The sequence below is a fragment of the Taudactylus pleione genome, unplaced genomic scaffold (assembly GCF_031769625.1).
Source record: "Taudactylus pleione unplaced genomic scaffold, aTauple2 ptg000372l, whole genome shotgun sequence".
Taxonomy (NCBI): Eukaryota; Metazoa; Chordata; class Amphibia; order Anura; family Myobatrachidae; genus Taudactylus; species Taudactylus pleione.
This window is the reverse complement of record NW_028284773.1, coordinates 18,196,037-18,221,132: the sequence shown is the minus strand read 5'-3', so window position 1 is coordinate 18,221,132 and position 25,096 is coordinate 18,196,037. Positions and strand designations below refer to the sequence as shown.

General features: G+C 47.1%; 1 non-coding gene across 1 annotated transcript; it reads right to left on the bottom strand.

Moving 5' to 3' along the window:
- Window positions 1–18,867: 18,867 nt before the first annotated feature.
- Window positions 18,868–19,049, bottom strand: LOC148508334 (U2 spliceosomal RNA). Its single transcript, XR_015869607.1, has one exon. It is a non-coding gene; the product is annotated as a U2 spliceosomal RNA (small nuclear RNA).
- Window positions 19,050–25,096: the final 6,047 nt, after the last annotated feature.

Sequence of the window (25,096 nt, the reverse complement as noted above, 5' to 3'; positions counted from 1 at the left end):
GACGCTATTTTGCGTACGCAGTCATACAGTAAATAAAGACTCCAGACCTTGAACCTGTGGTTCCAAAGCACAAAGTATTATTCAAGTAAAAGTACAGTCAGTTACACGCTATGATCTAAGTACAATTTAGCGCAAAGAAATTATACAGACCCAAGTACAGTTATACATACGCAGGCGCTCTAGACCAGATCCCGGCATCAGCAAGATAACCTCTGTCAATCAGCATGAAGACTAGAAACCCAGGGTCAGAGCACACATATTTATACCCCCCAGAAATAGACAACACAATAAAAAGGCTTGTTGCTGATGCCATTGGTTCCCATGGGGGACGCATCTGTTACAGAGCATTTAACAGGTTGATTCAAATAGACACAGTCCAGCCTCCGACAGCTGGTTGCCTGTTTCCCGCCTCATGCAAATCCTAACAGTTGGTTTTATAATGTACATTTAGGTGCTTGAAGTCTCTGCGGCCCATAAGTTGCGAGTGCATGTTGCGATCTTCCCACCGACGATACCGGGAAGCTGTGGAGAGGGTGCAGATCAGTATAATACCAAGCACGGCATACTTATCATGTATTAAACCTGAGCTACTAAATAACCTTTATTTCACAGCAATTATAATAAATGAACAAACTTGAATCTTATACTTTAAAGCTTATGGAACCTTGTATGTAAATATGTAATGTGTAAGTATGTGGGGTTTGATAGAAAGGTGCTAGTTAACTTGGGGCAGATGCGTGCGCATGAGGCTAATAAACAGCATTTGCATGCAGGATATTGTGCATTCGCTACTGAGCGTCATGTTAGCAGCTCAACTGTGCGTAATGTGCGGTGTTTATGCATGAGATTCCATCTATGATGGTCTTAACATATACATATACATACACATATATATATACACATACATACATACACACACATCTCATTCCTCACTCACAGTTTCAAACTGCAATGCAAATGTGTTACCCCCAGCTGTGAAGCCGGGGCCATTCTGTCTGGGTGTGGGGCTAAAACCTGTTTAGGATTCAAATTCAATTGTGTAGATCAATGTCTGGGTTATATTACAATTGCCACAACTATACTTGTCTACATACAGGGATTCCCAATTTGTATGTAAAACACTCACAGTATTCTGGTGCATAGTCTATTCTATTTACTTTTTCTCAGGAGGCTGTTCTTCCAGTTGCCCTTGGTAGATTATCAAAAACATTGCCATCTGTACTTAGCTCGTGAGTTGTAACTCAAAATGGCGCTGGTCGCAAAATGGCTTCTTGCAGATTCTTGTTTCTAAAATGGAGTCTAGCTGCCATTCTCAAGATGGCGTCACGCACACCAATTTCTACGCTGATTCCGTCTCAGCCACTAATCCAGCTTCGACACAAAATATTAATTAACTGACTTTTTTGTATTAATATATCTATGTGAATTATAATGTTCCCGTACATATTGCATGGGAACATGTTAATCATGACTAGAAACACTATGGGCCAAATGTAATAGGGTGTCTGTTTTGGTAAATTGCGAGTTTGGTGCTAAACTCGCAATTTTTCACAACTCTCCAATGTAATAGGGTGTCTGTTCACTAAAACTCACATTTTTCAGAGTTACTAAAACTCCCCATTCTCAAACTCGCATCCAAATGTTTTCAGATTCAAAACAATCAACTCGCCCAATGTAATAGAGTGTCTGTTTCAGACTCCCAAAAAAAAGATTACCAAAAGCCTAAGGCTAGCGAGAATATCCTGAGCAGGTCAGATTAACACAGAAACATGCACATATCCATGAGATATGTATATGTTTCTGTGAACTTATGTAAAATGTTTTTAAATTAAAAAAAAATTATGTGCACCCCCTCCCCAAAAGCATAACCAAGATTAATTGATGTTAATCTTGTGGTTACATCAATGATATAATGTCGCGACATTGTATCAGTGATGTTACCACAAGATTAACCTGAGGTAACCTTGCGGCTACGATGTAGCAGTTCCCACCATAGACTTTAATGGGGAATTCTCACCATAGAAGTCTATGGGAGACACAGGCTGAGCTAATCAGGGAGCTGCTCCGAGATGCTCCCTGTTTGGCTGGCGGCCTCTTCAATGACGGGGCACACGTGTGCCCCGGTCATTTACGCGGAGCAAAGGTATGTGTACACACATACCTTTGCTCAGTCCACATGGATCAAGTTTTTTGCGTGTTTGTTATTTTAACCCCTGGATTGCCTACTTGGACAAGTGGACGCGATCGACGCATAGGAGAGGTCAGTATTTTTTTTTTTCAGGTACCCCTATGGATTATTTTGGATACTAGGTGAGTATGTGTGAGTGTGCATGTATGTTTTATTAAAATTTTACTTTCACGGTGTATGTTTGTTTATTTACGTATTTCTTTAGTTGTAGAACTACAAGTGCCAGTGGGCCCGTAATGCCCCGAATGCTGGTATTTGTGGTTCTCCAAATACCAGCATACAGGGGAGGCTTGCTGGTACTTGTGGTTCTACAACTAAAGACAATATGGAAACTTTATTTTTACACTTCACACTATCATCCCGGGTGCTGGGGATAGCCCCGGGCTATCAGTCTAGGCCTGGGGTGCCCTGGAGAGGGGTACCCCTTTATTGGGGGGGTACCCAACTCCCCAGGGATCCCCGGCCTGGACTGACTAGCGGTCAGGGATAATGCTTTGGCCGGGGAAACCGGTGAAAGGTTTTCCCTGGCTGTGGCATTATCCCTCCGCTAGAAAGTTTGGTGCTGGTTGTGGAATTTTCAGGGGACCCCTACTCGTTTTGTCCCGATTTTCCAGAACCAGCTCAACAAAGCCCTGTGCTGGTTCTTAATATACAGGGGCCCCCTACGCATTTTGGCCCTTGTATTTTTAGAACCAGAACAGGCTTTATAAAGCCCGGGGTTGGTTATGCTTTTGGGGAGGGAGTGCACGTTTTTTTTTTAAACACACACAGAAGCCATCACGGATCTCACTGATCTGTGATGGCTTCTCTAAAACTCGCACCTTTTAATGCTACTCGCATTAAAAGGTGTCAGTTTACATAGTCCTAAACTCGCAAATGCAGTAGCCTCGAGCTGAAAAGTTCGCAGGCTATTGAATTTGCGAGTTTCAGTACAAACTCGCACTTTTTAAAAGTGCGCGAAAGTGCGAGTTTGAATGATATAGGTTGAAGGAGTTAATTGTAATTAACCAATGAAAGAAATGACCCTTCTATTTAAACCGGATCCAGGATATGAGGAGTTATCCAGCTTGATAAAGGCCATTGCCGAAACGCGTTGCTGTTTACCTCATTGATCTATCTATATCATCCAGCATCTTGACACCTGATATTGGAAACTATTTGGATACTTTGTAACTCAAGCCCTCCCTGCTAATCACTGAGACCGGACGCTGCCTTCCACGTGCTTACCTGATTGCCATCACAGCTGTTGGCGCGGCGGACTGCACGGAGACATCCAGCTTACACAGTCTGGTACAGGGTGGAGGCCGCTTGCTCTCTCTCCGTTGGCGGAGTGAGAGAGCGAGACTGCTGGAGGCACTCAAGGGATATCCAGACTGCTGGGTTACATGCCACATGTGGAGTTTTGGGCTGGAGATGCTCCGTGAGTAAACCATCTGTACGGGGGCTCTATCCCATTATCCCCAAGTGGGTTTAATCAATCTGAGCAGGTGTAATCGGACATTATTCAACTGCCCTTTTTCTTCCAAACCACACTTGCAGGCTATGACTGTTTACTATCAGCATTTGTAAACGTATCCATTTTTTATCCTTGCTAATTATATATCAAGAGCTGCATTTTCTATCACGGTTTACCTAATCCGTGTATTGACATTCATTTGTGCATGGGACATTGTTGCCATCTAAATCCCCATCGGATACATTTGTGTTTTATATGATACTTATTACTCTATTGAGCTATTACTGTGCTACATCTTAAAGCTATTCAATATATACTAGGTACTGTCGAGGTTTAGTCTTATCGTCACCGTCTAGTGTTTATGTGTATATCTGATTATATGATAATTTTTAATAAATATATGTGATATCTATTATTGGTGCGGTTGATTGTTGTTTTTGACAGAAACACACCAGCGCAGTATTATTTTACTTCTTCTATATACATAATTAAACCTGTTTTCAGACAGATCTTTTGTACCTGGGATAGGGTTGGTCCAACTGCGCACTAAGAATGATGATAGCTATGAAACCTAGTATGTAGATAGAGGCGTTCCTGCTACATAGATACATACAACACTGCATATAGGCGAATATACTCATTTAGCTCGGTAAATACAATACGGAAGCATTTATGATCGATTTGCGTTCAACTCTACATCGTCTCCTTAGACTCTGCTCTTGATAGATGCCTTCACAAACTTGAACTGAAAAGAGGATTTTTGGTAATTTACTGTTTCTCTTAAGCAGGCTGGGGGACACTGGACCATGGGATTGCAGGTTGGGGCTGGAGTTGGCACTAAAACTATACTGTAGCTTTAAAACAAAGCTCCTCCTCCCTGCAACCCCATAATGTCAGTACTACTTTAAATGAGTCTGGTAAGGAGTAGCAGTAACCCAGTGAAACAGTTAGAACCTAAAAACAAACTAGTAGGGAAAAGAAGTACAAAACTGAACGACTGAGCGTGAAGGATGGAATGCAGTGTCCCCCAGCCTACATAAGAGAAAAGGATTCAATGGTAAGTGACCAAAATCCTCTTTTCTCTGGCAGCAAGGCTGGGGGACACTGGACAATGGGACGTTCAACTGCCACCCGTAGGGGAGGGGACGCTCAGGGGACTAGGGAACTGTACGCAGAAAGTGGGCATCCCTGGAGGCAAAAACATGAAAACGGTAAAAACAAGCAAACGTTTGGAAAGAGGACCAGGTAGTTGCACAACAGATCTGTTCCGGTGAAGCCCCATGTCGTGCCGTCCAGGAGGTCGCCACCATCCTTGAGGAATCTGCTGACACCAGGTCTGGTGCCAGTCGCCCCGCACTCGAATAAGCTTGAGTGATGACTGAGCAGATCCAAAAGTGCAATGATCTACTTTGTAGCCAGCCAACCATGTTTATGTGCGTTGTAAAGAAAAATAAGTCTGTGTTGCTGACGAAGAGCTAAAAAAACATCAAGCAGAGGTAGATCATCCCGGTCCCAGGAAGTCGCTGAAGGAAAAACAGGAAATACAAATTCCTAGTTTAAGTAAAATGGCAACACAATCGATCTATCATTATGAATACGAGAAAAGGAGGCTTGCAAGACAAAACCCCCAACTCGGAAACCCGTGATCCTGAAGTACCTGGACTGTGCGCTCTCTGTGTTTTTTTTTAACTGTGAAGCCAAATTGGCTTCCATGAGGAGACCGTCTAAATAAGGGATGATTGTGATACCTTCCCTGCACAGTAAGTTTGCCATGACTGAAATAATGGTAGGGCCTGGAATTGATAGTGATTAGAGCCAACTGCAAACGGAGAAAATGATGGACTTGCTCAAATTGGGATGTGAAGATACGCATCACTGACATCTAGGGAGGTCAAAAACTCAGTGGCCTCCATGTTGTGGATCACTGCTCTGAGAAATTCCATCCGAAAATGATCCACCAATAACCTGATGTTCAAGGCGCAAAAGTTTAAGATTGACTGGAATTAATTGTTTGGCTTCTAAACAAGGAACAAGTTGGAGTAAATCCCTAGTTTCCGTTCCAGCGGTGGAAGTGAAGCAATTATGCCCTCTGAGAGAGACTTGATAGTCTGGACCAATGCCACCCTCTTCTCCACATCCCTATGGAAGATCGGTGGTGAAAAACCGCCTTGGTAGCGGACCCCTGAGGTCGATAATGTAACCTCTGGAAATGGTGACCCACACACAGGCATCTGATGAAGACTCCACCCAATGGTCTCTGAACTGGAGCAGCCACCCTTCGACAGGTGACCGGACTGGGTGGAGTAAGACCTTGTGAGATGCTAGGCTTCTCTGGAGACTTCCTTGGCCCTATTGGCACAGAAACACAAACCCCACTGTTTAGGGGCAACTAAAAAGTGCTTTTCCCACCGATAGCCTGGACGATAATAGAATCTAGTTCTGGCCCAAAGAGTACACACCCACCAAACAAAAGAGATTCCAAAAAACTATTAGATTCCGAATCCGCACTCCAAGCATGTAGCCACCTGAGTACTATCTTGCACGGCTTCACACACATATTCAGCTGCACTGTGAAGCTGTTCCGCAAAGTCCAATAGGGAATCCCTGGACAAATCACTGTAAAGCACATCAATGAGTTTGCCAGACCAAGTCTCCATAGCTCGAGCCAACCATGCTGAGGCCAGTAAAGGTCAGATAATGACCCTGGAGCCCATGAAGATAGACTTCAGACAACCTCCAATTTTTTATCTACCGGATCCTTAAAGAATGCCAAGCCTTAACAGGAAGAGCTGTGTGTTAAGCTAAATGTGCCACCACCATGTCAACCTTGGGAGGCAATTCCCACTTGGACACATGATATACTGGAAGCGGATAAAGTAAAGCGAATTTGCGATAAAAGTGTAAACATCACATCAAAGTTCAGCCTCCTACTACTTTAGAAAACACATACAGATGGCGCTGCTTGATAAACAATTGAGTATGTTTAATGAATATATGGAAAGTATATAATAAAAATACTCCCGGGAGTGTATCAACAATGACAAATAAGAAACAAATAAATACACAAATAATATCTAATAAAATATGCTAATAGTAGCAGATAATATTCCAATAAATGACACCTGCTGGATGCGGCACCAAACAGTTGGAATCATATAATAGATACTTCACAGAATAATAAAATATAGGGTTAATATTCAAAGCTGAGGCTGATCATCATGGCCAAAAAAAGAATACAGATATAAAATAGAGACTCTCAATATGTATCAGTAAGTCTCTACATAGTAGTCAAAGCTCCAGAGTAAGTGGCTGTAAAACGGCACAGTGTGGTATAATTACCATGCAGAGGTGGGTGCTCAATCGTGTATTTAAATGGACGGTATCCTGCAGCAGTGTGCTCACAGGGACCAGTGTCGCAGACGTCTGCTTTCTACCCCCGTCGGGGCTTCTGCACAGTGCGCTCACCTCCGGGTAATGCAGCCGCTCCAGGTGATGTGGCCGTTCAGTGTGCACGGCAATAAGGACGGGGCTCCCGCACAGCGCGCTCACCTCCGGGTAGTGCAGCTGCTCCAGGTGGTGTGGCCGCTATGTGTGCACGGCAATACAAGCGGAAACAGGTAGTGAATGTGCACAGAGCCAGGTGAGCTGATGTGATGTCCCGGCACCTCAGATCAAACGGTAACAGCCGTCAAAAAGTCTCTGGCATGAAGAACAAAAGGTCCATAAACTTCAACCTGTTTCTCTGCATACAGCAGCTTTATCAAGAAGTGGACCTGATTCAGAGCGAGCACTCTGTCAGAGCGTCCGGCTCTGAATCAGGCCCAGAGTTTGGGAACCTCTGTACTACTCATTATAAGTGATAAGATATCCCAGCCCTCAAGGCTGCCACACAGCCCAATGGCTGCATCGCATCGTCGGCCCACAGGCCGCAACAAGCCAAGATATCTCAGCCCTCAAGGCTGACACACAGCCCAAAGGCTGTATCTCGTCCTTGACCCACAGGCCACAACAAGCCAAGCTATCCCAGCCCTCAAGGCTGACACACAGCCCAAAGGCTGTATCTCGTCCTTGACCCACAGGCCACAACAAGCCAAGCTATCCCAGCCCTCAAGGCTGCCACACAGCCCAAAGGCTGCATCTTGTCCTCTGCCCACAGGCCACAACAAACCAAGGCATATCAGCCCTGAAGGTTGCCACACAGCCCAGAGGCTGCATATGGTCTTTGGTCCACAGCCCGCAACAAGCCAAGATATACCAGCCTTCAAGGCTGCCACAACTAGCCAGCCTTCAAGGCAGCCACACAGCCCAAAGGCTGCATCTTGTTTATGGGCACAGGACGCTTCTTGCCAAGAGTTCAACCCTCAAGATTGCAACACGGCTCAAACTCCGCACCGTGCTGAAACTTTCTAGGCAGTGTCCGCCTAAAGCATCGCTTCTTAGAACTGTGTACGACTCAAATCTGCCAGACTAACCCTCTGTCTCTAACACATATCATCAATAATGTATGAAAATTCTCATATGTGTAGGCAAAGTCAGGCTTAGGGATTTTGGAAATGTGTTTACAGGCTTGTAGGTGTAGCAGAGTTCCAGTACACACCAGCAGATGCCCTGAGACAACAAACAGTACAATTTCTTAACCAGTGGAGTGGTTTTATTGGTGTTATATGAGATATAGCCGTACTCAATGTTATACACTGGTTTGATGGAGCAGAGCAAAGTGATGTACAACTCACCAGCCGTTGAGTGTATATGATGACCGGTTAGTGGTGCAGGGATGCTGTGTCAAAATGGCGCAGCGCATGCGCAGTAGCTAAGTAAGACAGCTATCTTGGAAAAGGAAGCTTGCCTAATAAGAGGAGCAATGGTGGCGGATCTATTATCAGCATCTGCAAAGGGGTTAGAGGGAATTCCGTCTGCTCAGTAATAAGGCCTGCCAGTGTACTACATCTAGAGTCCTACACAGTATCCGCCAAATGTGTGAGATGGGAAGCCACATAATAAAGCTTAAAGCAGAGGGCAGAGCCAAACACCCACAGAGGATTTAGACTACCATAAAGCAGTAGGCTTGAGCTTGGCTTTTTATTCCCCCATCCCACACACAGAAATCAGAAGACTGTCCTGTTCATGGCATTTAGAGAGTGCTGCATCTTGTACATATACTTAGGTTGCAAGAAACAGTCAGCAGAAATAAGAGTCACCAACACACCTGAACAGCGAAACTGTAAAGTCCCTGGAAGAGGACAGAGAGGAGACCATGGAGTGGAATTATGTTGTCAAAGTAATCCTAAAACCAGAGAAGGTGCCAAAAATAGCTACCACATTATGGAAAAATATATTAAGCAACAGATTTGGGTGCAGTTTAATTATAAGTTACCAATGATATCCTACTAAGTGCAGCTCCCATCAACTATCTATTGATATACTTCAATGTGCAACAATAAAACAGTAAATCACCATGAAAGGAGCGCAAAACAATTAAATATAACACATTTAATTAAACATGCATAAAACATATGGCCATGGCCAAAAGTTTTGAGAATTACACAAGTATTGTTTTTCACAATTTGCTGCTTCAGTGTTTTTAGATCTTTTTGTCAGATGTTACTATGATATATTGAAGTAAAATTACAAGCATTTCATAAGTGTCAAAGGCTTTTATTGACAATTACATTAAGTTTATACATAGAGTCAATGGCCCTCATTCAGAGCCGTACGCTCTGAGCAGAGCGCACGCTCTGAATGAGGGCCGCCCTCCATGAAAATGGAGCGTCCTCCTGGACGCTCGTATAGCTGTGGGTCACCACCCACAGGCTATACGAGCGTGCAGTTTGATGGCCGCGATGGTCTTGACCATCGCGACCATCGAAACTGCGAGCCGGAGCCTGCGGTTGAGGTTTTCAACCGCAAGCTCCGGAGTGATTTTGGCTCTATCAGAGCCAAAATCACTCCCACTGACATCACTAGTGATGTCAGTGGGCCGGCTTCTGATGGGAGGCGTTCCCGTGGGAACGCCCCCGTCAGGGAGGCACGCCCCCGGCACGCCCACCAAAGGGGGCGTGCTGTCAATCAACATCGACAGCACGCCCCCTTAGATCAGACACAACGAGCGAAGGACTTTCCTTCGCTCGTCGCCTCTGGCGCATGCGCACGACGGAGCTCCCTCCGTCGTGCGCATGCTCAGTGCAGAACATCGACCCACTTGCGAGCGGACAGCCGCTCGCGAGTGGGTCTGAATCAGGGCCAATATTTGCAGTGTTGACCCTTCTTTTTCAAGATCTCTGCAATATGTCCTGGCATGCTGTCAATCAACTTCGGGGCCACATACTGACTGATGGCCACCCATTCTTGGCTAACCAATGCTTGGAGTTTGTCAGAATTTGTGGGTTTTTGTTTGACCACAAGTTCTCAATGGGATTAAGGTCTGGGGAGTTTCCTGACCATGGATCCAAAATTTTGATGGTTTGTTCCCCGAGTCACTTAGTTATCACTTATGGCAAGGTGCACCATCATTCTGGAAAAGGCATTGTTTGTCGCCAAACTGTTCTTGGATGGTTGGGAGAAGTTGCTCTTTAAGGATGTTTTGGTACCATTCTTTATTCATGGCAAAATTTTGAGTGAAGAACCAAATAGCAATTTAAGTGTCATATAGCAGCGCTGCGTATGTAATGTTCAATATAAATCAAATCCAACCACTTCAATGAAACACAATCCTCCTGTACAAAATTCGAAAATGTTATTCTTTAAGTCAGTAAAAAAAAAAATATATATGGTTTTCAAAAAAAATATTCTTTTTAAGCCAAAAGATGTTTGTTGATAATATTAGCAGAAAAACAAAGTCTAAAAGATGCTGTTGTATCCATAAAAACGATCTTTAATTAAAACAAAATTCCAAGACAAAAAAAGGAAAAATAATGCAAAAAGTTCAATCTCCTTAAAAAGGAAATTCTATATAATCTCACGATATACAGTCTTTGCATGCAAAAATAGATGGGCTTACCGGACCTGTAGGGACCCAAGCAATCCAGGCACTGTGTATTTACACAGGTGAGTGTTCACCCAGAAGGAATCCTATGACACCTGAAACGATCTCAGGATGGTATTTCTCCTGCGGGATAGATGTAATGCTGGGCTCGGCTCTCACCCGAAATCTGCCCGATTCTCCAAACACTCCCCCTCCTGTGTGCTTGTGACTACTCACTCACGGCTGATGTTCGCGGCTCTCACCCGCGGCTGATGGTATATGTGCAGAAAATGATGCAAGGGTCCCACTCGTTCTGGCTATCAACCGGCAGCTGTCACCTGGCAGTTTTGCCCGTCTTGTATCTCAAAAAGCAATCGTGGTGGATAATAACATATATGTGCAGAAAATGATGCAAGGGTCCCACTCGTTCTGGCTATCAACCGGCAGCTGTCACCTGGCAGTTTTGCCCGTCTTGTATCTCAAAAAGCAATCGTGGTGGATAATAACATGAACGCCGTTTCAAGTCAGCTGCCGACGCGTTTCCACCCTCCACGGGTCTTTGTCAAGGCATAGCTGACCTGAAACCTGCCCCCTTCCTTTTATGTTCCCTACAAATCCGGTATACATGTTCCCAATGCTTTGTTTAATAAAATTGTGAGTGAGCCCACTCCCTTGGCTGAGAAGCACCCCACACATGAACGGTCTCAGTATGCTTTACTGTTGGCATAACACAGGACTGATGGTAGCGCTCACATTTCCATCTCCGGACAAGCATTTTTCCAGATGCCCCAAACAATCTGATCTCTGTAGTAATATTTTCCTCCCTCGCCCGTATTGTAACGCATTCGTCATTCCCCTCCCTCGTGTGTGTAGAAAATAGTATTTTGGTACTTACCAGTAAAATACCTTTCTCTGATTCCACAGGGACACTGGAGCTAAAGACACCAGGGTATAGATGGGTGGATGAGAGGAGCTGGCACTTTTATATCTTTAAGTGTGAGTGACTCCTCCCCCTCTATCAGCTCAGAAGCCCCAGTTAGAGAATTTATAGCCCGAGGACACGTAACAGAATCAGAAGATATACTGGAGGAGGAGGAGGAGGAGGAGGAATCAAACAACAAGGACGGCAAAAGCCACATAAAAACATACATAACAAAAATATAGGCAACATGTATAAAACAAAAGAACACAATGGCAGGTAAAAAAGTGCTGGGAGGGCGTCCAGTGTCCCCTGTGGAATCGGAGAAAGGGATTTTGCTGGTAAGTACCTAAATCCTATTTTCTCCTTCATCCACCAGGGGAAACTGGAGCTAAAGACACTGGGAACGTCCCAAAGTTACCCTCCTCCGGGTGGGAGAGCCCTGATTAACCTGCAAAACCCTGCAACCAAAGTAGATACAGATGCCAGAAAAGGTCACATAGCGAACCAAAAGCACAAAGGTGGACCACGGCCCACACGGAAGAATAAAACAGCTGAGGTGCCACATGGGCAGCCCAAGAATAAGCCTACCACACGACTGAAATGCACAGATAGAAAAAGTTGGTGAAGCCGGGCACTAGCAACATACGCCTGTTGGATGGCCAACTGGATCCATATGGCAAACAACTGCCTAGAAGCAGGCCAAACCCGATTAGCAGCACAATAAAGGGCAGACAAGGATACTGAAAGCCGCAATGCAGCAGAACGCATATTGCAGTGGCAACACCATTGTGGTTGAAGATAAAGCCGAAAAACCCTGTTAAGAAGGAAGACTGTTTTTAACAGAGTTCCGCAGGTCAACATGAAAATTAGATAAGTAAGTCGACAAGAGAGACTCGCCTGTCCGAAGCCAGGGCCCATAGGAGGACCATCATCCAAAAACTGAGTTTTGGGTCCACATCCTCCAAGTCCTGAATAGAGACAACTGGAGGAACAGCAGCACCAGGATAAGGTGTAGGTAGGACAACAGTGGCTGTCCTATGAGAACCCTTTGAAAAAAAGATTAAATCTGAAAGGAGAATCCAGGCGGCGCTGAAAATCGACAATGCCGAGACCTGAACTCTTGTAAGAACCGAGGCGTAACCCAGCATCCAGGTCCCGGTGAAGAAAATAATGAGACAAGACGACAGAAGACAGTGGTGGGAAACATCTACTCTTCACACCAGATAACATAACACCAGGTGGGAAAATAAGGAGCAGACGTAACCAGCATGCGAGCCATGAACCCAGTGGAATCACAGAGTCCGGAAGCCCACTACATCTAAAATGGCAGCCAAACAGCCATGCCAGGAAATGCAGGTGCTGTAAGTCAGGGAATACGAACTGACCTATAAACAGTAGGTCCGTCCGAAAACGGTAGTGGCCAGGGATCCTAGACGAGGAGCAGTTGGAGACTTGAGAACCAAGCTCAACGGCCAGAACGGAGATACAAGGAAACAGTGTCCACTTCTTGCTTGACACGCTAGAGGACTAGCACTGTTAGAGTGCCTACCGTCTCTGCATTTGGGTCCCGAGTCCTGAATCATTACTGAGGCAACAGATGACTGTACCTGGAGGCACTGAGATGTAAGTCTGGCCTGCCCCACCTACTGACTAGCAGTTGGGAGAAAACTACTTGCTCAGGGTCCTATACTTCAGGATAAAGGACCTAATAGAAAGTTGGCCTCCTAGATTTCCACTTTTGGAAGAACACCCTTGTTCGCCAAAACATGAGCCTCTGTCCACCATAGAAAGCTACTCGTCTAGTGCAAAGCTCCATCCTTGATGGATAATAAACTAGACGATTGTGGCGTTGTCTGACAGGATCTGAACAGACCGACCTTCGAGAAGGGAGGTAGCTTTCAGAAGAGTGTGAAGATTACACTGAGTTCCAGCACATTCGTCTGGATCGATGACTCTTGAGGCAACCCTTGACCCTGGAAGTGACTGTCCAGAACAACCATTAAATATCTAGAGCATGCTAGTCAAGGGGTATCACTCTAGCAAGGAGGGAAATTCGGTAAGTGAAACTATGAACACCTATGTACCTCATAAGGCAATGCAGATATAACTCCCCAAGGAAACATAATGCACTAAAGGATTGGCAGACAGAGGGCCTGATTTAGAGACGGACGCTCTGAAAGAGCGCTCGCTCTGAATCAGGGCGTTTTTTTTTGTGCGGCCTCCTGGACGCTCGCATAGCTGTAGGTGACCACCCACAGCCATTGCGAGCGGCCAGGATGATGGTCAAGACCATCACGACCATCGGGGCTTGCGACGAGACCCTTGTGGTAGGGTCTCGTGGCCGCAAGCCCCAGAGAGCTTCTGGCTCTAATAGAGCCGGAAGCTCTCCCACTGACAACACTGGTGATGTCAGTGGGGCTCCCACAAACGCCTCAGTTTATGAAGCCACCACCCCGCTGCGCCTTTTGTAGTGAGCACACCATCGACCTGCTCACAAGCACTCAGCAGGATACCAAGAAACAAATGAACATAAAGTAACGACATGTAGTAGGTTATGTACATTAGGACAGTGCGAAGCAGAGTCGATTCCTTAACTCTGGCTCGTCTTTCATATAGAAAGAAGTATTGAATATAGAACCATACTTCTAGGGTTTTGAGTCAAACGGATAGGAAGGGAGGTACCCTACTGGGACAGATATCTGCCAGTATAGCTGTTAAGGTGTTATGTCAGGAGCGTGCTGTTGCACAGTGAGACTGTTACTCGGCTAAATGAAAGGGAGACAAGAGCACCTGTTTAGAAAAGTGGAGCGAACCTTTACCCAGAGGCGACCAGGGACCACCTGGTCTCTTTGTGGACTTAAGTGACCTGTGTACAACGGTGCCAATATCCTCATGCAGGTAGAGCACCAATAGGTTTCGTAGGTAGACTGAGAACCTATGCCTTACATGGTCTGTAGAATGGACTAGAGTCAGTAAAAGCCTCACCCTGTGTTAAAAACTGGGAGAGTTGTTAGTGGAGACATTAGTGGTCACACCAGGATACCGCAGTCTAAGACTCGCAGAATGAGAACAGCGTAAAACTAAAATTCTTAATGCACTCACATGGGAAGCATGGAAGAACTCCAAGTCTAAAGGAACAGGTTCAGGGAACAGACCAGACCTTACAAGCTAGTATTGGGATGGATAAAAATGAGAGTCACGGTAAGAACTTACCTTTACCTCTCTTTCTTCGAAGTCCATAGGCTCCACATGGAGACCTTGGGGGTAATAGCTGGATCTGGATCCCGGGCACCACACAGTTAAAAGCTTTGCTCCCAGGATGCACTGGAACGATCCTCCTCTATACCCCGCCCCTGAGCCAAAGGCACCTCAGTTCATAAGTAGCCAAAAGCTGGAGGAGGAAAAGAGAGAAGGAAGACTGGAACACTCGAGAATCACACTCACAGAGAAGGAGACAGAAACCGGTGACCAGTACGACAGCCCATATGAAGCCAGGTGCGTCAGGGCGGGTGCCCTGTGGACCCCACGGACTTTGAAGAAAGAGAGTCAATAAAGGTAAGCTCTTACCATAACTCATTTTCTTCTTCAGGGTCCATAGGCTCCACAGGGAGACCTTGGGGATGTCCCAAAGCAGTCCTTTTAAGGGTGGGGACGCTCCTGCGCTGAGAGGAGAATCCAGCGCCCAAAGGAAGAATCCTGAGAGGCAAAGGTATCAAATGCATAGAACCTTAGAAAGGTCTGGATAGAAGACCACGTGGCCGCCTTACAAAGCTGAACAGCCGAGGCGCCACGGCAAGCTGCCCACGAGGAGCCCACAGGCAGAGTAGAATGAGCGGTAACAGAAGCCGGAACAGGCAGGCTTGCCTGTGTGTAAGCCTCTGATATAGTCATACGAGGCCATCTAGCCAATGTTTCCTTGTTAGCTGGCCATCCCTTCTTGTGAAATCCATAGAGCACAAATAAGGAGTCCGATTTCCGAAGAGAGCAGGACCACATCCAAGGAGGCCTCACCAGCCAAGAGGTCATGTGACTGAAAGGCCGAAGCTCAGGGTGAGTGCGAAGCACAGCTCTGTCCTGGTGAAATATCAGAAAGGGAAGACAACAGGAAAGCGCCCCCAATTCTGACACCATCCCGGCAGATGCAATTGCCAGAAGAAAGAGAGTCTTAGCGGTTAACCACTAAATTTCCACCGAATCTAGTGGTTCAAATGGAGGACCCTGGAGGTCCCGGAGAACTACCGCCAAATCCCAAGGAGCCATAGGTGGCACAAAGGGAGGTTGAAACCGGAGAACACCCTGAAAAAAAGGTGTGGATATCCAGGAGCGGAGCTATCCTTCGCTGGAACCACATTGACAGTGTAGAGACATGCACCTTCAACGTGGCCAGGCGTAGGCTGAGATCCAAACCAGCTTGAAGGAATGCTAGTATTCTGGAAAACACGAAACACTTGAGGGTCGTAATCCCTTGTGCGACACCACAGGAAATAAGTATGACACACACTGTGATAGATCCTGGCTGAGGCAGGTTCGAAGCGTCATGTTGATGACCGAGCTAGAAAATCCCCTGGACCTTAGGATGGATATCTCAAGAGCTACGCCATCAAAGACAGCCGATCCAGGTCTGGGAAAAGGCAAGGACCTTGAGACAACAAGTCCGGACGCAGAGGTAGCAGGAACGGAGTGTCGATAGAAAGACTCTGCAGATCTGAGTACCAATGACGTCTGGGCCAAGCTGGAGCCACCAGCAGGACCGTGCCTCCGTCCTGTTTGAACTTCCGAAGAATCCGAGGATGCAGGGATAGTGTTAAACAGGTACGCAAACTGGAAGGTCCACTTCACCAACAGAGCATCCACTAAGCTTGCTTCGGTATCTCCCATTCCCCTGGATGCATGTCGTGGCGGCTGAAGAAGTCCACTTCCCAAATGAGGACTCCCAGAATGAACACTGCCGAGACGGCCAGGAGGTGAAAATCTGCCCATGTCAGTATGCGGGACAACTCTGTCATTGCTGCCCATCTTCGAGTGCCCCCTTGATGGTTGATGTAAGCCACTGTGGTGGTGTTGTCGGACTGAACCTGCACTGGCTTTCCGTGAAGAATGTACTTTGCCATCATGAGGGCCCTGTACACAGCCCGAAGTTCCAATATATTGATGGGTAGGATTGCTTCGTCCGCTATCGGGCCTGAAATTAGTGCGGGCCGGTCACCGCGCCCCAACCCTGGAGACTGGTGTCCGTTGTCAGAAGTACCCAGTCTGGGTTCCAAAAGGCGACCCTTGGTGAGATGAGTTGTTTGTAGCCACCAAGGAGACAGGCACACCTCCGGAGAAAGCACCAGCATCTGAGTCCAGATCCGGTGGGTTAACCCATTCCACTTGGATAGTATCAGCCCCTGCAGGGGTCTTGAATGGAACTGGGCATATTCCACCATGTCGAATGTGAATACCATGGATCCTAGAACCTGCATTGCCGAGTGTTCCGCAGTTGCAGAGAGGAGATCTTTTCTGGAGTTAGAAAAATTCTCTGCTGATGAGAATCCAGAAAGGCTCACAAATGAATCATCCTCTGTGAGGGAATTAGGGAGGACTTTTTCCAATTGATCAGCCACCATCAGGTGCAGGTGTTGCTCAAGTACCTATGGAGAGCCCGCCAACAAGAGGAGGTCGTCTAGGTATGGCAGGGGTCGAATAACCTGACTCCGTAGATGGGCCGCCATGACAGCCATAATTTTGGTAAATACTCTTGGAAGCGTGGAAAGGCCAAAGGCCAGGCCCGAAACTGGAAGTGTTGTTGCAGTATGGCAAACCGCAGATAATGCTGGTGGGAAGGCGTTATGGGGACATGTAGGTATGCATCCTGACTGTCCAGTGATACCATGTAATCCCAGGTTCCATAGCCAGTATGATGGATCGTAAAGTCTCCATCCTGAACCTGGGCACCCTAAGGAACTCATTCAGAGATTTTAGGTTGAGGATTGGCCGATGAGACCCATTCAGCTTTTGAACCAGAAACAGAGTAGAATAGTAACCAGTCCTGTGCAGAGACAGTGGAACTGGTACAATGACCCCTGCTTTCAGCAAGGACTCTATGGCCTCTTGGATCTGCAAGTCCTTGTTCTTGTACAGCGGAGGGCTTGTGCAGAAAAATTGGTGGGGAGGCCTTCGACGGAATGAGAGGGTGTACCCTTGAGACCACTTCTTTTACCCAAGCATCCTTGGTGGAGTGACACCAGCTCTAGGTGAACTGAAAAAGTCAGCACACAAATGTATGTGACAGACGTCACAAATACTTAGTCTATATATGTGAGCTCAAATAACCTCCCCAAATACACCTTTAGGGCTATAGAAAGGGAAAGGGATAGATATAAACTGACAGAATTGGAAAAAAGACACAGTCAGCGCTAGCAGAAGTCACATACAATGCAGATAGATTACTTACTGCAAATTGGCACTACATTCAACTGCCCAGAAGGCTATAGTGCTGTATACACTAACCCCAGGGAAGAGGTATACAGGTGGACTGGTCCGCACACTGCCCGAGGAGATCTGCGATGCACCAAGAGAAAATGGCTGCCGGACACTTCAAAGGGGGCGTGGCCGTAGGAGGAGAGCAGCTCAGCAAAGCCAGACCATAGCTGAAAGGCGCGCTGAGCTGAGGAGCCGCTAAACAGGGAAGGCTGCCTGCCCAGGCCGGCAATTAACCCCCAGGACGCTGGTTCCCGCTACCAACTTCAAGTCCCTGGTGGTCTAGTGGAAGCGCAGGATATGGGGGGGCCTGCCTCCACCGCCAGCACCTCCAGTCTGTCCCCAAAGATCAGAGGTTTGGACTGCTAACACGCGGATCACCGCAAGCGGTGATCCACTCTTGCCTGTCCCCGTATGTCCGTCAGCAGTCCAGGGTATCCTGCGGAGCCCTGCTAGCACAAACAGTCCAGACGAGATCCCCAGATTTTTACTGGCGTCACCGTGCCGGCAGGGTGACGGAGCAGTAGCGCAGACGTCCTATGGACAGTGTGCAGCTGCCCTCTCTGAAGAGTCAAAGTAAAAAAAACCTAATAACTCATAAAATAAAAACAGCTTTGGGGCTGCTAATCAGCCCCCCTGCGCAAAACAGTGACCCGACTCCAGCCGGGTACCAACTAGAACTGAGGTGCCTCTGGCTCGGGGGCGGGGTATAGAGGATGGTTCCAGTGCATCCTGGGAGCAAAGCTTTTAACTGTGTGGTGCCCAGGATCCAGATCCAGCTATATCCCCAAGGTCTCCCTGTGGAGCCTATGGACCCTGAAGAAATAAACACATATTTCACACTGGCTATGGAGACCTTCCCCCCCAGAGGAGGGACAAAGATATACTCTAATTAATGTGTGGAGTGGACAGAGCAAACTCTTCTTCCATCACCCTGTAGTAAAATTAATTTAACATATGGCCCCAAGCTAGGGGCAATCATATATTAGCTACTGATAAAAACAGATACTACACATGATCGGTCGAAACCGAGCATCATATCTATAAAACAGGAAGAGAGAACCCGAACCAGTTAGTGATACACTGGGCCGTCTATAGCCTCATAGTTTAAAAAGAGAGACCCAGCAGTACAGTGCAACGTAATACTGTACAGCATCAGCACTAAAAGCAGAGCTGAAGTAAATTATATATAACACAATCCACACTAGGACCGCAGTGGGAAAACGAACCCATGACCTCAGTCAGCAGCAAGCCAACCACCACACCTTCCGTGCTGCCCACATTAGTCTCATAAGGAAGACTTATTTACTTATTACCAGTTATTTATATTGTGCACACATATTCTGCATCGATTTACAGAGAATATTTGGCCAATCACATCCGTCCCTGCCCCAGTGGAGCTTACAATCTATATTCCCTACAACATGCTCACACACAAGGGTTAATTTTTTTTTGTTGGGAGCCAATTAGCCTACCTGTATATTTTTGGAGTGTGGGAGGAAACCGGAGCACCCGGAGGAAACCCACGCAAACACAGGGAGAATATAGAAACTCCACACAGTTAGGGCCATGGTGGGAATCGAACCCACGACCTCAGTGCTGTGAGGCAGTAATGCTAACCATTACACAATCTGTATTGCCCAAGACTTAAAATAAATACATATATATATATTATATATACACACACACACACACACACACACACACACACACACACACACACACACACACACACACACACACACACACACACACACACACACACACACACACACACACACAACATATAGCAATAGCCCAAACATAAGCTATAGTCCAGACGTAAGCTATGTTTGGGAGAAGGACTGACGCCGTTAGGCGAAAACCCTTATGGATGTTATAACTCCACGTATGGAGAAAATATGAGATATGGTAAGAACTTACTCTTGTTATCTCTATTTCTACGAAATCCATAGGGTTCCACAGGATACCTTGGGGTATAGGCGATGGCGGCAGACATCGGGCATCTGAAAGTTAATCTTTCAGCCTCCCAGGATGCACTAGGGTACCTTCTATACCCCGCCCCCGAGCCAAGGCAAATCAGTTACGTAACAAGCCATAGGCCGGTGGAGAAGAAAGAGAGAGAAGAAAGTTCTGGAACACACAAGGATCACATTCTCACTAGAAGGAGACGGAAAAACCGGTGACAAGGGCAAAGCCCATCTGCAGTACAGGTGCGACAGGCCTGTGGAACCCTATCCTTTAAGGGTGGGGACGCTCCTGTGCTGAAAGGAGAATCCGTCGCCCGGAGGAAGCATCCTGAGAGGCGAAGGTATCAAATGTATAATACCTCACAAAGGTATGGACAGAAGACCGCGTGTCTGCCTTGCAGAGCTGAACAGCAGAAGCACCACGACGAGCTGCCCACGAAGGACCCACAGAAAAAGTAGAATGAGCTTTAACAGAGGACGGTACAGGAAGGCCCTCATGAATGTAAGCCTCAGAAATCACCATGCAATTCCACCCTGCCAAAGTTTGCTTAGTGACAGGCCAACCCTTCTTACGGAAATCATAGAGGACAACCAAGGAGCCCGACTTCCGAAATGAATTGGTATGGTCAACATAAATCCTTAGAGCACGTACCGCATCCAAGTAGGCCTCACCAGCTGAGAGGTCTGAGGAATTAAAGGCCGGCACTATAATTTCCTCATTAGTGTGGAAACTAGATACCACCTTAGGTAGAAAACCCAGGGCGAGTGCGAAGCGCTGCCCTGTCCCTATGAAAAATCAGAAAGGGAGGGCGACATGAGAGAGCCCCCAAATCTGACACCCTTCTGGCCGGAGCAATGGCCAGAAGAAACACAGTCTTAGCTGTAAGCCATTTGAAATCCACTGAGCCCAGTGGTTCAAATGGCAGTCCTTGGAGAGCCCTCAGAACCACAGTCAAATCCCAAGGAGCCACTGGTGGAACAAAGGGAGGCTGAATACGAGTAGCAATACTATGCTGAAACCACACTGACAGGGCAGACACTTACACCTTCAGGGAAGCAAACCCTGGATATCCTAAACACCTGAGGATCATAGCCTCTAGGGCGACACCATTCAAAGAAAGTATGCCACACTCTGTGGTAAATTCTTGCAGAAGCAGGCTTCCGAGCTCTGAGCATGGTGTTAACTACAGAGCTGGAAAAACCCCTGGACCTTAAAAGGGCTGTCTCAACAGCCACGCCGTCAAGACAGATGACCCAGGTCCGGGTAATGGCAAGGACCTTGAGACAATAGGTCCAGACGTTGAGGCAACAGCATCGGAGTGTCTATGGAGACTCCGAAGATCTGAGTACCAGTGATGTCTGGGCCACGCTGAAGCTATCAACAGGAGCGTGCCTCCTTCTTGCTTGAACTTCCAAGTACTCGAGGAAGAAGGGAGAACAGAGGGAAGAGGTACGCAAACTGGAAGGTTCACCGGACCAACAGAGAGTCTACCAGTAGAGCCTCCTCGTCTCTTGTTCTTGACCCCTACATAGACAGCTTGTCGTGTCGGGAGGCCATGAGGTTTATCTCTGGAAGGCCCCACTAGTTCACTAGGAATTAAAACACCTCCTGGTGAAGAGACCATTCCCCTGGATGCACATCCTGACGGCTGAGGAAGTCTGCTTCCCAGTTGAGGACTCCTGGTATGAACACTGCTGAGATGGCTGGGAGATTGCCTTCCGCCCAAGCCAGAATGCGGGACACCTGTGTCAGGACCGCCTGACTTCTGGTTCCTCCTTGGCGGTTTATGTAAGCCACTTTGGTGGCGTAGTCTGACCGGACTTGCACGGGTTTTCCGTGAAGAACTAGTTTAGCTTGCTGAAGAGCTCTGAATACCGCTCAAAGTACCAATATGTTGATTGGAAGAGCAGATTCTGCTGTCCTTCCCTAAAGAAGTGTGGACCTGTCACAGCCCCCTAACTTCGGACACTGGCGTCCGTCATCAGGAGGACCCAGACAGATATCCAAAAGGGGCGTCCCTTGTTGAACGTCTGTAGCCATCAGGCCAGAGACAGCCATACCTCTGGAGAAAGCACCATTGTCAGTGTCTTTATCCGATGGGGCAACTCATTCCATCTGGAGAAAATCAAATTCCGCAGAGGTTTGGAGTGAAAACTTTGCATACTCTACCATGGTGAACTTTGACACCATGGATCCCAGTAACCTCATTGCTAAGTGAAGGGACACTCGGCGACTCTGAAGACAAGTATGAATCTTTTCCTGTAAAGCAGAGATATTTTCCTCTGTCAAAGATCCTTCGTTGTCTGAGGAACCACTTCCAGTTTATCAGCCAGCCGTGATTCTGCAACACAGATATTGGCCCTCATTCAGAGCCGCTCGCTATTTGCGGTCGTTCGTTCTAAAACAAGGGGTGGCTATTTAAATGAACCGTTCGCTAATTGCGGTCTGTTCACGCCTCTATGTCTGAACGAGCGAGCAAAACTTGTGGTTGTAATTTTGAAAAATACGCCCCCTTGCCGCTCGCACCATACGTCATGTCCACTATTTATTAGATTAATTGAGTACATCGAACAGCGTATGAACTGCTCGCTATTTTTGTGGCTGGTTTTTTCAACCGCTATTTTGCGAGCAGTTCTGAGTAAAAAAAAAAAACAAGTGACGTGGTCAATGACGCTCCTGTATTAATTATGCAATCCCTTAAAACGCCCGTTTTGACCTTTAAGCACGCCTGCTTTCGAATTCCACACCCCCGTTTTCAAGCACCTTCCCCTGTTACCACCCACATACGCCTCCTTCTGTCACTCAAAATAGCAGGCATTCGCTATATAGCGAACAAACGATTTTCGGCCACACTGACTGGTTCGCGCATGCGTACTAAAATCCGTACGCATGCGCAGATGTGCGAACATCGGTCAGAACGAACGAGCGGCCGCTTACGAGTGGCTCTGAATTAGGGCCATTGTCTGTTGCAGATGGCCCTGAAGTACCCCCAATAGCAGGTTGTCCAAATAGGGTAACAGGCGGACCCCTTGCATCCACAGGTGGGCTGCTATAAATGTTATAACCTTGGTAAACACCCGAGGTGCCGTGGAAAGGCCAAAGGGCAGTACCTGAAACTGGAAATGTTGATTGACCACTGCGAACCTGAGGAACCGCTGGTGAGCTAAAGCAACTGGGACATACATGTAGGCATCCTGAATGTCCAAGGACACCATAAAATCCCCAGGCTCCATAGCCAATATGAGGGAACGCAGGGTCTCCATCCTGAACCAAGGGACCCTCAAAGACTTGTTGAGGGACTTGAGGTTGAGAATAGGCTGATAGGACCCATTGCCTCTCAGAGGCAACGAAACAGGCACTATAACCCCCGCTTGAAGCATAGAGTGCCCTACTTTCTGGAATTCCAGGGCCTTGTCTTCAACTGACTGAAGGCTTGTGGAGAAAAACCGGCTGGGAGGCCTTCTGCGGAAGGAGAGGGCGTACCCGTGAGGGACCACTTCTCCTACCCAAGTGTCTGTAGTAGTCTGATACCAGCACTGGGCAAACTGAAGAAGTCGGCGTCCCACCCTGGGGTCCCCCAGTGGGAGGTACGTCCCGTCAGGCTTAGGGCTTACTATCAGATGTGAAAGCCGGGCGTCTGGTTCTTTGGCTTGATAGCCTACCTGGCCCCTGTACTTACCCTGGGCCAACAGGGCCAAAAGGACAATATCCCAGACCCAGAAGGAACTTGGGCCGATGGTAGACATGCGGATTTAGCTGCTGCCAAAGTGCTCACAATTTTGTCCAGATCAGGGCCAAAGAGGACCTCACCATTAAAGGGTAAGCATTCCAACCCTTTCTTGGAGTCTGGATCAGCTCTCCATGAGCGCCACCACAGGGAGCGGCGCGCTGCCACTGCTGCCAAGGAAATTCTAGAAGTGAGGAGACCTATAACTAAGGCTGCCTCATTGACATATATGGATCCAAGGCATCTGCCCCTTGTTCCATTCTCTGGCTACCCAAGCTTGGTCATAGCTGGTCTGGAAGCCCCCTCTGTTGGGAAGTATATGGACTTCCAACATAGTACAACTTTATGATACGTAGCATTCGAGAGAACATAGGCAAGGTTGCAGCACTCACTAGGCATGTAACGAACTACAGGAAATGGATAACCTGCAGCTAACATTCCTGTGATATCACTGACGAAGGAAATTCCGCAGAATACCCTTTACACATAAATGTTTCGCACCTCGCTTTGGCGAAAAAGTATCGCAAAGGCGAAACAATTTCGCTTTGGCAAAAAAGTATCACGCAGGCGAATCCCAGACCGCCTACCTAGCAAGGCATACACGCAAAACTTCATCGCCGAAGCAAAGAGCAGGCGAACGGGCGCAATATGCAGATTCCGCATAAAGCGTGTCCCATTTTGGCTTAAGGGAAATCCCTGCAACATGGACTGGAGGGAGGGAGAGACTACTGTGAACACTGCGTGAACTACCAGGGAGTGAGAATTAGCTGTTTCTCCTCACGTACCTGCCTTATAACAGGTAGAGTGGAACAGCAGAGTGTACGTAATACCTGCAGGCACAACCGCATGGTAATAGCACACAGCATGCACTGGGTATAATGCGACCACATAGCATATACAAAAATATCTATACATACACACAAACATTATAGTAGTAAAGCAAAATACTAGTCCTGTCTGATGCTTGTCAAGCCGCAGAAACTTACTGCATAAATATGGCAGAGTGCAAAACCAATTCTCAAAAATACATAGCATATATAAATGTGAGAAACCCTCAGTGTTCACATCACCCTCCGCTAACAGTACTGTGCATGTAGTACGTTTTAGCTGAGGAGAATAATCACATTCACTCTCAGAAATGATGAGTGTAAACGATGTGTATGTGACGCACCACACAGAAAAACACTTTTCATTTTAGGCAATAAGCACCCTGCAGCATCGCACCACAAGAGAGAGAAAGACAGGGATAGTAAAATGGCTGACAGTCATAAAGTGAAGTATAGTCAGACAGCACTAGCATATAGGCCCTGATTCAGAGCCGGACGCTCTGACCAGAGGGCTCGCTCTGAATCAGGGCCCTCCTACATTAAAATGGAGCGTCCTCCTGGACGCTCGTATAGCTGTGGGTC